This window comes from Syngnathus scovelli, chromosome 14, assembly GCF_024217435.2.
Source record: "Syngnathus scovelli strain Florida chromosome 14, RoL_Ssco_1.2, whole genome shotgun sequence".
NCBI lineage: Eukaryota > Metazoa > Chordata > Actinopteri > Syngnathiformes > Syngnathidae > Syngnathus > Syngnathus scovelli.
This window is the reverse complement of record NC_090860.1, coordinates 10,002,603-10,016,737: the sequence shown is the minus strand read 5'-3', so window position 1 is coordinate 10,016,737 and position 14,135 is coordinate 10,002,603. Positions and strand designations below refer to the sequence as shown.

At 41.6% G+C, this 14,135-nt stretch overlaps 1 long non-coding RNA gene across 4 annotated transcripts in view; it reads right to left on the bottom strand.

Annotated features, from left to right (window-relative positions):
* The window catches only part of LOC125981307 (uncharacterized), a 199,236-nt gene that overhangs the window by 120,416 nt on the left and 64,685 nt on the right, over positions 1-14,135 (bottom strand). For all 4 annotated transcript variants that reach the window (XR_011088118.1, XR_007485890.1, XR_011088117.1 and 1 more), the window contains one exon: positions 11,671-11,759. This is a non-coding gene — a long non-coding RNA (uncharacterized lncRNA). The remainder of the gene's footprint in view (positions 1-11,670; positions 11,760-14,135) is intronic.

Below are 14,135 nucleotides of genomic sequence, written 5' to 3'. Positions count from 1 at the left end.
GGCACACCGGAATATAAGGCGCACCTTCAGTGAATGGCCCATTTTAAAACTTTGTCCATATATAAGGCGCACCGGATTATAAGGTGCACCTTCAATGAATGGCCCATTTTAAAACTGTGTCCATATATAAGATATATATACATTTGGCCCGCGGGCCGGACTTTGGACACGCCTGCTGTAGTGGCTCAATATTGGTCCATATATAAGGCGCACCTGATTATAAGGCGCATTGTCGGATTTTGAGAAAATTGGAGGCTTTTAGGTGCACCTTATAGTGTGGAAAATACGGTACCTCAATTTACGAGTTTTTCAAGTTATGAGCTATTGCTTGGCCAATGTATTGCTTTGTTTTGGGGGAGAAAAAAAAAAATCTCTGAATGATAGGCGGATTGTTTTGGCTCTTAAAGGTTCCACCTTAGTTTGACGCTCTCTTTGTGACCGGTTAACCCTACAGACATTCAATTACTTTTTAAGTATGCATTATGTATGTGATCTGGCTGAAGCAGATATCAGGATTTGGATGTTCTGCCATCCATGACTTGTATAGCTCGATGTTCTCTTTTACTTCTCCACCACAGACACACACACATTCAAACACAATTTACGCACAAGCACAACAACACGGACAGAAGCCATAAAATTCAGATGTCCCCACACTCCATCCTTTGTGAGACCTTATTGTCCCGGTTATTACCCGAGCTATTGTTAAACCGAATTGGTATGCTTATCAAGGCCTGTAGTCTAAAGTTGATACGACACTGGCCTGGCAGCTTCATTAAGATTGATATCCTTCCGCGAGGTGATCTCGAAGCGAGCGAGCAAGCGTTACATGGCGAGAAGCTGGATGAGAACGTGGGTCCACCTCCCAAGTAGCTCAATTGCCATCTATTGAACCACTTGAGCCGAAGAGAGGGGCCACGCTACGCATACCGCGCTTTTAAGGGCATCGTGCTCCTGTAATCTCACCCCGGCCGGTTATAAATTACCCCGACTGGTTCACTCCTTTCACAGTGGATGCACAGAGGGCCCCTATAAGCTCTCCATGAGCAATTAAAGCCTCAATAGGATGGTATCAAACCTTACTGACCTCATCCAACCTCCGCTGTCATTGTGGGCCCCCTAAAAGGTTCCCCTCTGCTTTGTCCCTGGAGTGCCACTCCTCTAGATGCAGCTCGAGTGCTGACCAGTGGGTAAGCGTTAGAACCATGTCAAGGGTCAACTGGACTGTAGGTTATTGCTTGTTTTTATTCTTGCCAGCTGGTTAATCATTTGGCTAGATGCATGTACTGATTTTTTTTTTTTTCCTGCCAGCTGATGGCCGGGTCCCCTGACCCACATTTTAGCATTGTGTATTCAACTGGATTGGACTTCATATGAGATCCAAGTCTAGATGTTTCTGGTAAGATTGCAGCTGAGTATTTGCTGCACTCAGTGAAACAAACATTTTGTGATCTTCGGAAACAATCGGCGCATATGCAAACTTTTTGCTGAGGTCATGCAAAGCTGTGACAACTGAGGAATGCTCGAGTGTTGACAGCCAAAACTGTTAGTAAGAACTTGGAACTGTGAGTAGATATGTCCTTTCTTCAATCTCAGCTACATTCTCACCAACTACTTCATTGCTGGACTCCTTAAATGTGCCTTTGCGTGTACATTTAAGAGGCTTCACAATATTGTATAAGTACGCCGTGTGACTTGGCCCCCGTTTAATGTTGCATGTCAGCCGAGTAAGGGTCTCTCTCTTTCCTCCTGCAGCAAGTCTGTTAATGTTTAGAGTCAGGAGGCCCAGGGGACTCTAAATCCCATGGACACAAAGAGCCTCTGTGTGCCGACGAGGTCACATCTGCCCAATGACTCTGCGTGCATATAGGGAGCACTCTATGGGCCATCACAGGGGCTTGCTGCAATTGCCCCACTTCTATAATACTCGTCTGTGTGCACCACGCTGGCCAGTGGGCTTGAAAGAGCTTGACATTTCACCACACGCTCGCAAATTTGCTGTCACGTACCGCCCCATTCTCTTAAAAAGCCAAGTCAAATAGTTAGACACACACATCCTGCAGTCTTACTGTTGCATTGCTTTTCCATGATGGGTTACATCATTGCAGTTTGACTTTGGATGTAAAAAGAATGATCTGCTTGTGGAAGCCACGGCATGTTCCGACATGTTCAATCATTTTGGCCTCTTGCAAAAAGGAAGAAAAAATTGCTTGATTGACAGTCATGTGAACACATGGGCTGAATTTGAGCAAAATATCAAATCATTTAAATGTTTTTATGATTCTTGGGTAAACATTTGAAAGGATACAATGCAAGGAACAATCAATAACAGAATAAAGCAAAAGTGTACCACTGATTCCTGTTAGAGATCATCGGGTGCCATGGGAAAAAAATTGAAATTCACTTAAGTTGTTTTGAACAATTCTTATTTATAATGTATAGAGACAGAAAGTTTTTCCATTAGCTACCAGAAGCCACAACAAAACTATATCCACCTGTCGCCATTACTTAAAGCCCTAACAAAAATACTTTGTCACCAAAACACATCCTTATATGATCCCGAGGACTTTTCACCTCATCGTCCATGACTGCTGTCTTGTTACTGCTGCCTGCTGTTTTAAAAATCTCTCCTTTCAACAAAGTACCTAATAACATGTCAAGGACTATTGCTGTGCATGTGATGAACATGACGTTATCAGCTCTCTTTGCCGCTGTAATTGTGTGATTATTCACTGCTATAGTTAAAGCCGTGCGGCGATCCGCTGATATTCTCGTCCTTTTTCCAGCAAATAATAATGAAACAACATTTGCATAAAAGGAAATGAAAGAGGGTTACATTTGCATATATTAAACATTTATATGTATGTGTATAATACATTTCAGGAAACAAGACGAGATAATGTTAAAGACTAAGACAGGAAATAGAAGGAGCACAGATCCACAGTAAATATTGGCCTTCACTATCTGCACTCCCCTCAGACGGGCGGCCGTATCATTTTTCAGCAAAGAATCCCCCCCCCCCCCTCTGTTCTTAAGGACTTGGCCAGGCCTTTCTTTATTAAATTATCTCCCTTGCTTCGCAAATACAATTTCCTGCATAAATCACTCAAATGATCCTTCAGACGGTCAGCTCCAAGAGAGCTTTTTCCTACGCTATCTTCCTCCGACCAGGTTATGCAAATCCCACCACGATTGCGCGGTATGTGTTCGATATCTGTTGCGATGCTCGAATTGTCTGCATTTAGCCTTAAATCCTTTGCTTGTCCTCATATTATTCTCTTGCCCTTGATAAAAGTGACACCGAGCATGAACCCATCACCAAGTTGGTAATCCATTACAAAAAAAAAGGGCACGGCAATTTAACTAAGCCAGAAACGGTGACCTCCCTCAACCTTGACCTTGTAAACATTACAATGGGGAGAGGTCAGCGTTTGCGGATTGGAGATCTGCTCGGTGGAGCATTGGGAAGAGCTTATTATGGCCCACTAAGCTAGGCTCAATTCAATCACATTGGAAATAGACGAATGAAGAAATCTTTAGCGAAGGTCAACTTGGTCCAAGACCCGAGTGCTAAAAGATAGAAGTATGCATTATCATCTAGTCTGCAGTCGAGCTCAGTCGGATAAACATCTGTAATGCATTGGCTCCAATTGGAGCGAGGCTTTGGGTGTCTCCGGCTTGATCCTGGACAGCTGTTTGAAGACCGACAAGGGTCGAACTGCACAGGGGGTCTTGGTGCATGTCTTGAGAATGGACCTCCAAAGGCACAAAAGAACCTGGTGAACAATGTTCTTGCAGATACAATGGTGGAGCACAGGGAGGAAGGGCCAAAGGAGCATTGCCTATTCTAAAGAGCTGAATGACCCGACGCATTCCTCGCCAGTCGCCGAGCAGTAAGCGCGCTGACCAAGAGTGACAAGTCTTTACACCGCTTTGTTGACACGCTTGCGTGCTTGACCAATATATTCCTCACGTTCCCTCCCACTTTCCTCCCCTCTCTCAACTTCCTACTTTACTTCTAATTCTCCAATCGCACTTGTATTGATTTATTTTTCTTTCCCGGTGGGTAGCCGGGACTCTGCCGAGGCAGTGTCACTCTGGTTACACATTGCTTATATTCAAACAAAACATGTACTTGCACATAAATACAAGTAGAGGTCAGGTCACAGCAAAGCATTACTCATTGCTCATGTTTGTTCTCCATAGGAGCTACACATCAACCATTTGACAAGTAAAATGGCTGAATATAACATATTGGACAGTATCAGGGGTTCATGTGGGGGACAGCGAGGAGGCTTCTTCCTCTCTCCCTCACTCTCATAGATGGGCATGCAGAGAAGTGGGATCCCCAAATCCCAAAGGCTAACAAATTCATAAAAGACAAGAGAGCAAGTCACTGATTGCAGTCAGTGCTAAGACTATTTTAGAGGCAAACAAGTAAATTAGGCCAAAACACACTCACTTAATTCAAGCAGAAAACTAGTGTTCGATTTACGTACAACGGTGGCTGCGTAACCTGAATGCTATAAGTCGTAATGTGCCACAATCCATCACTCACCTGTGCTAACTTAATGGTAAAGTCAATGGTAAGACAATGAAGTGGAAAAAAAGAAGTACGATGCTAACCGAGCTGCCTTCTTGTACTACGTGACCACGTATTCATTGGCTACTGCACAAACCGATTCACCAGTTGGTCTGTAATACGTCTGGACTGACCTAAATCATCACAGATGTTTCTAAAAAGTGCACAATATAAATGAGCAAAGAGGAAAGAAAAAAAAGATGTATACATTTTTAAATATATACGAATTTGTATGCCACAGGGGTGCCCGACTTTGGAGGTTCCGCAACACTGGTTCTGTAAGCGTGGTGGAGAACTGTGCTGCACAGGTGGCACATATGCTAAAGAGCTTGTTGGGCGTGAACATCTGATAGCATTTAATTGGCTTGGTAAGCCTTGTGTTGATCTCCACAGAACTCCAGCATCTGTGTGTGACTGGAGCAAGAATGACGGCGCTCATTAAAATGAAAGCTGGAGGAAAATGTTTTGTAGGAATCCTGTTGAATCTTGCGTGCTCATCAAAATGATATGTGGCAAATTTGGTAGGAAGGTAAAAGTGGGGGTTGAGAAAAAAGGCCTCTTTTTTAGTCTTTCTCCTAATAAACTATTTTCCTTTGTACTCTGTAACAAAACAGTTTCTCCTGTTGCTCTGAGCAACTTTTAGTCAGAAGGCCCTTCACGATTTGACACTTGCTGAAGACCTTCACTTTCTTTTCAAAAGCCTTGCCTGTCATTTGCGTTTAAGTAAACAGCATGCATTTTTAATGCACCTGTCCCAAAGATAGTTTCTGGAATTCCAGCAGCAAAATCCTGATTACCACCATGAACCAACCACATTCCATTCCACAAGCGATGTTTGACCTTGTAGTTGCGACACTGCAGAAAAATGGGATAGCAGTGAAGTGTGCAAGCAGTGAAAATGAATTCAGTACAGTGTATGAATCTTGGGATGAGAAATGTTCCGGTAAATTATGACACAAAGCATAATTCATGTGATAAAAGGAGGGAAATATTGCATAGATGGAAGGGATTATTGGTCTGGAGGTTCATACCTACGGGCTATGAATACCTGAACTAGCACGTCCGAGAGATAATAAGCACCATCTTAATGGTTTATGAATCTCATTTGATGTATGGTTATTAACCGTAGTCGGTGCTGCATTGATGGACGGGGGGATTTCAGGATTGTGTGATTGTTATCGGACTAGCTGGCATCTACTCTATTCGATGTTGAACATTCGATTGAACAAATTTTAGTTTTTCTTGTTTTCATAATATGATATTTATTTGGGGATGACATCATTCCTGCCCATCTGGGCTCCCCATTTCAAAAGTGGGGGGGCATAAGATGCAAATATTTCTTAGCTTTTGTCTGTAGCTCAAATGGGACTGATGAGCCTGCAGCTGGAATCTCTGCTTGTCACATAGGTCCTGAGCTCTTGGCTGCATTGATTCCCATCATTTGGGGCGGGAACTTTACAAACCGAGGCTATCACTCTGCCTGGCGGAGCAAGATAAGGAGCCAAATGAACTGACACCGATTTAATTACAAATTAAGCCAGAAAAAACGAGACTGGGGATTAAAGAAAATAGAAAATGTAGCTGCCATCTGATAAAAAACACTATGTCCAAATACTGATGTTTTTTTCAAAGCAGAAGAAACATGGTCACAGAGCCAAACGTTAAAGCAGTAAAGAATTAAGTCAATGAAATTAAGATGATCACACACTCAGAGAAATCAGACCAGTCAGTGGTTGTGCTATAATAATTGGTGTCTATTTCATCAAATGATGTATCGAAAACCATTTAAAAACCGGGACCGATGAAACCGTGACGGAGGAGGGGGCTTAACACAAACCCAATTACAGGCAGCAGTTGATGAGGTGAAGGTGATTTTTAAATCCAGCTAAAATTATTTAACTTGACCAAAAAGTGGTCACCACACAGTTAAAATGTAAGCAAAACACAAGTATTATAATGCAGAAATAATATTTTTTAAATATTTTACATTACAACATTAAGGGAAAAAAATAATTGTTATTGGGTAATTTGGTAACAGTCGTATTTTCCCCAACTGTCGAAGCACAACTTTAGTCGTGGTAGAAGTTTCTTCTATTCCAAAAAAGAAAATCTAAGCTTTTCATCAGAAAATGACTATATTACTAGGTTAAGATGTTTCCTATTCACATTTGTTTGGGTTACTTTTCAAAAAGTGGGAAGAGGTGTCCCACTGTGACGTTTTCTCTCTGTCTGACATTTCGTCTGATTATGAGTACTTTTGCAATCTGCGACAGCATGATTGATGCTCCACTTTCATGAGGGGAATTTTAACAGCACCTCTTCAGCGCTCAATGCGCACCCAATTATGCGTCTGTGCTGGTAACCTTGAATTTATGTCACCATGGCAACAAAACCCCCGGTCATGCATTATGGATTATCATTGAAATTCTACACCCCTACCTAACATAATGAGAGCCCGGGACTTAATCAAGTCAGCCTATTCTGCGTGTCACAAAGTGAAGAAGGAGATCTCATTGTATTGGGCTTGAGGTTGGGAGAAGGCAGGCAGGCAGTCAGGCAGGCGGCGGGCGGGTGGCAGGCTGGGCTGTGACGGCCCCGGCAGCTGCGGGGCTCGCGGCCTGATAGATGGCTCCCACATACATCAGTGAACATATAGACAGATGGCCCTCAATGGCTGGAATTTCCAACCCAGGAAGCAGCTGTTCTGCCTAACCTCTGCTGTCCGCCTCACCTTGTTGTCATGGAACATTGAGCAGGGAAGGAGAATGTGGACAGTGACATGGTGAGTAGGGTGGATCGTGACACTCGTGACTCAAGGGGGTGGGTTGACCTACCAGATAGCACTGATTCAAATGGTTTTATATTTCATCCAGGAAAGAGTTAATTAGAAAATTAAAAAAGGATGAATAAACTTTGCCATAATTATTTTTATATAGCAAACTGTAACGTGACAAAAAAATTAATGGATGGATTAGAGGCAGGCAAAAGTGTACGTATATCAAACTGACCTTGAATTAGATAATCTGGGGAAAAAAAGATGAATGAATCCAATATGTTTTTCATCTTCTCCCTACCTCCAACTGCCTGAGCCGTTACATAAAATATTGATCACTCTTGTGTATTTTGTCTCATTGTATGTAAGCATTTTTGTTAGCTAACAGGCAAGTGGAGGAAAACATTATTGCCCTACAACTTTTAAAAGCTCAGCAGATTTTTTTTTTTTTTGTGTGTGCTTCTCTCTTTAATTTCCCAGCATCATCCCAGCAGACTTCTGGGTAGCCCCGAAAAGTTCAGCAAGGGAATACCAGGGATGGGGAACAGGAAATACCAAAATAGGTCCTTCTTAAGAGATGCCGTCTTTCTTTTATGAAAAGTATTTTTTTCAGCACACTTAGAACTAAAAATACAATAAAAAATAAAACCCAACAAGTACGCAAGTTAAAAATACATTCTAAATATAGCCTACTTGTTGTTGCACTGCAACTCACAACTCAACCACAAAAACTTCCAACACATGAAAATCCAATAACCCATCTGTACGCAAACTGCCTCCATATTCCCAATAAACACAACACAGCATAATAACTGTTATTGTCTCTGTAAGTGAGCGCATCACAAGCGGGGTGTCATCTGAAATGCATTTTTGATGTGCTTGATGAAGCCTGCTCATCCCCCTGTAATGACACCCCATCCTCTCATGTGTTATGCATCACATCTTGTTACCATCTTCCTCCGAGCATGGCTGTCATCGCCAGTCTTCCTCGGCCCCTTTTCCGGAAGCATCAACTAAGGGGGGCTTACGTGGCAAGGGATGTGATGGGGGGGGATATCTAACTCCTCAAACGCACATCTGTGTGAAGCACCTCCCTCCAACCCGAAACCAGAGTGCATCATGTGTTGTATTTGTGCTAGTGGTACTTCTCTGTTGCATTATGCAAATACAGTTCACACAGAGTATGATCGCCGTAACATTAAGAATCAGAGCAGAATATTTGGCCCGATATAACGAGGCACTTTCTCTGTATATATTTTGGCTTTTTAAAAACACACTTGATAGAGCATTTCAATTTCTCCGTGGATTTTTAGTGCACAGCGAGATATTCTTATTTTTTTTTTTTTAGATTGAGGCTATTACAGGGATGAAACAGAATATCTTACAAGGAGATACGTCCACTACACCGTAATCACATTCTAATGCAAATCACGTCAACTAGTGATGTTCATTCCGCAAAGGAAAATAAATGACCACTTATAAACTGGGCTTCTCATGCGGTGCATGGATAATTGAAAAAAGTGACATTATCATGGTTTGAGGGATAAACTGGGCTCTTCCGTAATGTGGGAATGCATTTTACGCCACAAATGTGCATAGCGTCTTATCTTTCATTCCCTATGGGCTCTTTGTAAATCAGTGTGCTGTATTTGGCATGGGAAAGCATACAAAAAGGACATACATCACTGGAAAGTTGGTCAGCTCAACTTGTTCATTTATCATCAGGAAAGGGACTGAATCTATATGGAGGGACTAATATACTAATGACTTTGCCTCCTGTGGTAACCTTCTCCTGACAGCCATACTATCGGGTTACAAGGAGAGTCACACTTGTGCAGTCGCCGTCGCCTCATCTGCATGAAATTAATGGCGCATGCATATGCAAATGAGCGTTTTAAACAATGTTGATTACTGCATATGTATTCAGAGGCCAACAGTCGCACATGTCTGACATGCCACTTCTGCATGTAATTTGCACCACAGTAAAGGGCAACCGGTACAGTCTCTCATGTGCGCCCATCATGGCTGCAGGCAGCGGCGATAACAGACTCACATGGCTCGCCGCTGGTGATTATTTATTGGTCTGAACGTCTGTTCTCAGCTCGGAAATGTGAGACTCCATGATTCACCCAACTTTTGCTTTGTAGGGCAAGTCAAGTTAAAAATATGTTCTAGGAGCTGTAACCTTTCTAAACACTATTTTCTGGTTTACTTTTTTTTATATATACAAAGAAACCACCACAAATCATTTCTTTCTTCCTATGTAAGCCAAATTTGAATCAATATATTGTTTGTATTTCATTTCACTAGCCTGTCACAATAGTAATCAATGCTCACGGGATGTTTGGCCCATTTTGATTTCATACAACTTGGTGTCTGCATTGATTAATGTGTGCCTAACCTATGTTTTCATTATAACAGGAGATGGTTTGTGAGATGCGTGTGTGTACATGTATAGGGAATGGATGGGTAGTATGATTGAACCCCCCCCGCCCCAAGCCCTCCACAATACCTATGCCTCCCATGCGGAGGTAATGAACCTGAAGACAAGCAGCGGCTAGCCTGAAAATTTCATGCATTGGGAGAGCGCCTGGCCATACATATGACCAGCACGGTCATTTGTTATCGTTAATCTTAACATTTACGGCTGCAAATATATCATTAGGAGGCGTGTCCTGAGTATTTCACTTTGATTGGGAGGTGCACTATGACATATTGATCAGGTGAATTAGGGAAGGAGGCCAAAGTGACCGAGACCTTGAATTTGGACTTCTGCAAAGGCACGACCATGGAATGTCTGGCTCATATTGAGAATCCATGGTAATTTCCCTTTGTGTGTGAGGGAGGGGAGGAAATCAAGGGCACATCACACGAGCGGGTTGGGTGACAAAGTGACATCATATATGAAAAGCAAGATGGGAGTCCAGTAGCTGCTAGCGAATTACATTTCAGAAAATCCTATCTATCTTCATTCAAGCATTTCAGTGTTCACTGGCATGTACTCTTGTGCGGGCCACATTCAGATTGTCTTTATATGAATGAGTGTTGCCTCACTTCCATGAAATACCTTTACACTAGCAGCAGAATGGAGCCCTAATAAGCCGACACGATTCTTGTGTTTATCGTCCATGGAAATTTCCATAGGTGAGTCAAAGAGGCCAAAGCTGTTGCATTATGCTGCACACAGCTCACGACGATGACGGCCCAGGTTGCAATCAATTATACAGCAGTCAGAAGCACCACTTGCTATTTGCTAGTTGAAGCAGCAAATCCCATGATAAAACCAATAGCGACCAATCACATGGCAACAGAAAAAAAAATATGCGACCTGTTTTATTGATGACGCACGTCTGGCAGGGCCTATTTATGCGGTGGCACCGTATGCGCCATATCCGTCTTTGTAAGTCAGAAAGCAAAATGCTATTCGTCATAGAAAGACTCCGAATGGAAAATTTCCAATTCATGAGATGGCTCCCCTATGTATAAACATGCAAAATATACATGGGAGGGCAATGTCGTGGAACTCACTCATCAGTGTCTGATGAAGGAAACATTTCTCTCTGTCCAACAGTGAAACTAATGCGATCCAAAACACCATTTGGCACCCAAAATGACATTTGCAGAGATTTGGCGGTTTTGGTGTAAATAGAAAGGTAGGTGAATCAGTTTCATTTTATAAGGTGACCTCATGCCTGTAATCACTAAGCTGCTGGCTGGCTCACATGCAAAATGTGCTTAGCAACTCTGCAAAGATTTGAACCCAAAGTCCTGCTCTGCTTCGTAATGCTGATTCATCACCGGTGACATTTTTAGGCTTGATCCTCGTCTGAGACGGGATTTTCTCTCAATTTTTCAACCTTATCTTATTGCTCACATTCCTCACATTAGTAATGCATTCTTACAAGGGGTTATAGCACATTAAAATGATTTAAAACAGGAATGACAAATAGGATCAAATTATGAACTGCAGCACAGTGACAACAAATTAGGGACAGATGAATTTTAAACCAGGCAGAAATAAATAGTATGTAGTGGGTGCTTGTGTCATATGATATTTTAATATGAATATTAAACAAAATTGATTAATGAGTTAATTGATTATTATTTTTAAACGATGTGTAGTTTTGTTTTCTATAGTTTTCTTTCTATTAATTCATCATTAACCTGATAATGTGTATTCATATCCATAAACAATTTATCATGCTAAAATGTCATCCAAAAACAGAAAGTGAATTTATGGCTGTATTATTCTTTTTAAACCGCTCTCTTGATTAATGGCTTTTTATGCATGTTCATGGCTGCAAGGGTTGGGTACCTCCACAACGGGGATCAGGTGGAAATGTGCAGGTTATGCATCTGGACTCCCCACGTTCCTCTTTCCTTAGTCCAGTGACCAGCTCCAGGCTGTAAATTAGAAGGACAAGTTGTATGTGACTGCTGCTGTTTATTGCTGTTTAAATTCAGCCTCCATTCATAACGGCATATTACAATGTGGCAGGAAGGGGAGGGGTAGAGAGCGAGAGGGGGAGAGAGAGAGAGAGAGAGAGCTGGAGACGGCATTTAATATAAATGATCTGGCGTTGATTGTGATGGATATACTATGTAGAGACACCTTGCTTCAAGGGCATCGAGGGATAAGCTATCATTTTCTTCCTAGTACGCATGAAGGGAGGAATGACGGAATGTCCAATGTCATCACAGTGTCTATAATAATGCACCTCGACCCAGACAACAAACATCCTGAAAAAAACAAAAATGATATACAAAATCTAAATCAAAAGTACCTTTATTGGCTTCCATTATAATTATACGGACACCAACTACTATATATATGACATGAATATACACTGTTGGCTAAACCACACATAAAATGAATCATAACAAGACATGGAAGGAGAAAAAAAACAAATTAAAATAAATGTTAAATAGTGATAACGTTATGCCTAAAAATTATAATAATGACTCCAATTTGTGGGTTATCAAGCTAAATATTTATATACCAACACTCCAGCACTACATACAATTTGTAAAGCCAGCCCAACCTTTTTATGTTGCGACCATATATTGATTTATCCGCTATATTGCTAGCATACCTCATGCAAACATGGCCACCGCTCTTCATGGAGAGTCCATGACCTTCTATCAAAAGTTTTACTGAAGCTACAGCAAATTTTCAGTCAATGGTGTGTTTTAGCCCCACTCGCCTTTGCTGATATTTCAATAAAGACCGTCAAAGTGACCCAGGTTTATAAACCCGTGCTCAGCATAATAGGCCTATGTTACGATTAATGAGATACCCAGGGCATTATTCATTATCTTATATATCTTATTGATTGTGTTGTCTTTCATCTTTGCAGGCTTTCTCCCTCTGTGTGACCGCCAGCTTTTTTTTTTTTTTTTTTTTTTTTTTTTTTTTTACAGACCTGTGGCTGTCTGCATCTTTCTCCCCCTTGAGCCTGCTTTTCATAGGACTTGGTGACGGTTGAATAGTCAAGGCATGCAAAATGAAAGCTTATATAACTAGGCCTTCATCACCTGCAGCGTCTGTTCACTAATAAGTCAGTTTAACTCATTGGCCTGTATGCATCAAGCTTCTTCGAGCACTGGCCATGCAAGCTCCTCTTATTTGGAACATTCACTCTAATGTGTCACAATTCAAGATGTCTATAAAGGATAATAGGGAGTTTCACACCATACACATCTAGTCAATTAGGCTTTGATTGACCTCGTCTCGCTTGCGGGATGTCAGAGTGATGCCCGCAGGAAACCAGGCGGCCACATTTGGAGTGTCGACCGCCCGCAAATTCTAAACACGGTGGGAGGAAGGCTAGGACCAGACGATTGGAAGTGACACAGCATAAATAGGAAGCGTCAGACAATTAGTGTGTTTACAGCACAGATGAGATGAATCTGGCTATCGGAAGCCATTTGGCATTTAGTCCGATATGGATGCTTCAGTCCATCTTTTCTCTCTGTGACTCTCATGGATTCAGTGTTTTTGAAAATGTTATATCTACACCAATGCCATTTTAAAAATACATATCTGGCTATGAATCCATGAGCTCCCAAAGCTAAGCGTGAGACTATCGTAGAAAATCATAACGATCAATTCAGTTCCATCCCCCAAACCCGCTCTGCATAAAATCAAAACAAGGCCAAAAACATGTTATTGTACATATGATGGGAACAACATTAAAAAAAAAAAAATGTTCTTATACCAGACTGCCATTAAACATTTAATCTTACACACCCCCTGGAGGGCATTTGCGCAGCCCCAGGGGTGCTCGCCCGACGGTTTTCAGGAATCCCTGCTGGCTTACAGCCACTCCATGTGTCTAAGCGCTATGGCCAGTTCCATTAAGCTTAACATCATCATTTGGTGGGAAAAAATATGCAATGTTACAAGTAGGTTACATGTTATCAAGGAAAAATGAAAAAGGAATGAAGGGACACGGAAAGAAAAACAATTCCAATGAAGCTATGAATATTAATGCATAGATTTTTTATTTGGCAAGCGTCTGAGTCATCGCCGTGAGTGTATAATGAATGAGTGCTACTTTTCACTATGTCGAGGTCTCTTAAGCGACAAATAGCAGACTAACGACATCAGCTAAAACGTGTGCTAACGGTCCTCAAAATACTCGACTTTCAATAATATCGTGGGCTGATAGATGCTGCAGTTAAATTGAATGTAAAAGCCATTATTATACACAACTAAATATAAAAAATAAGAAAAATCATTTCAATTTTTTGCATCAAAAATAAAAAAATTCAAAATTT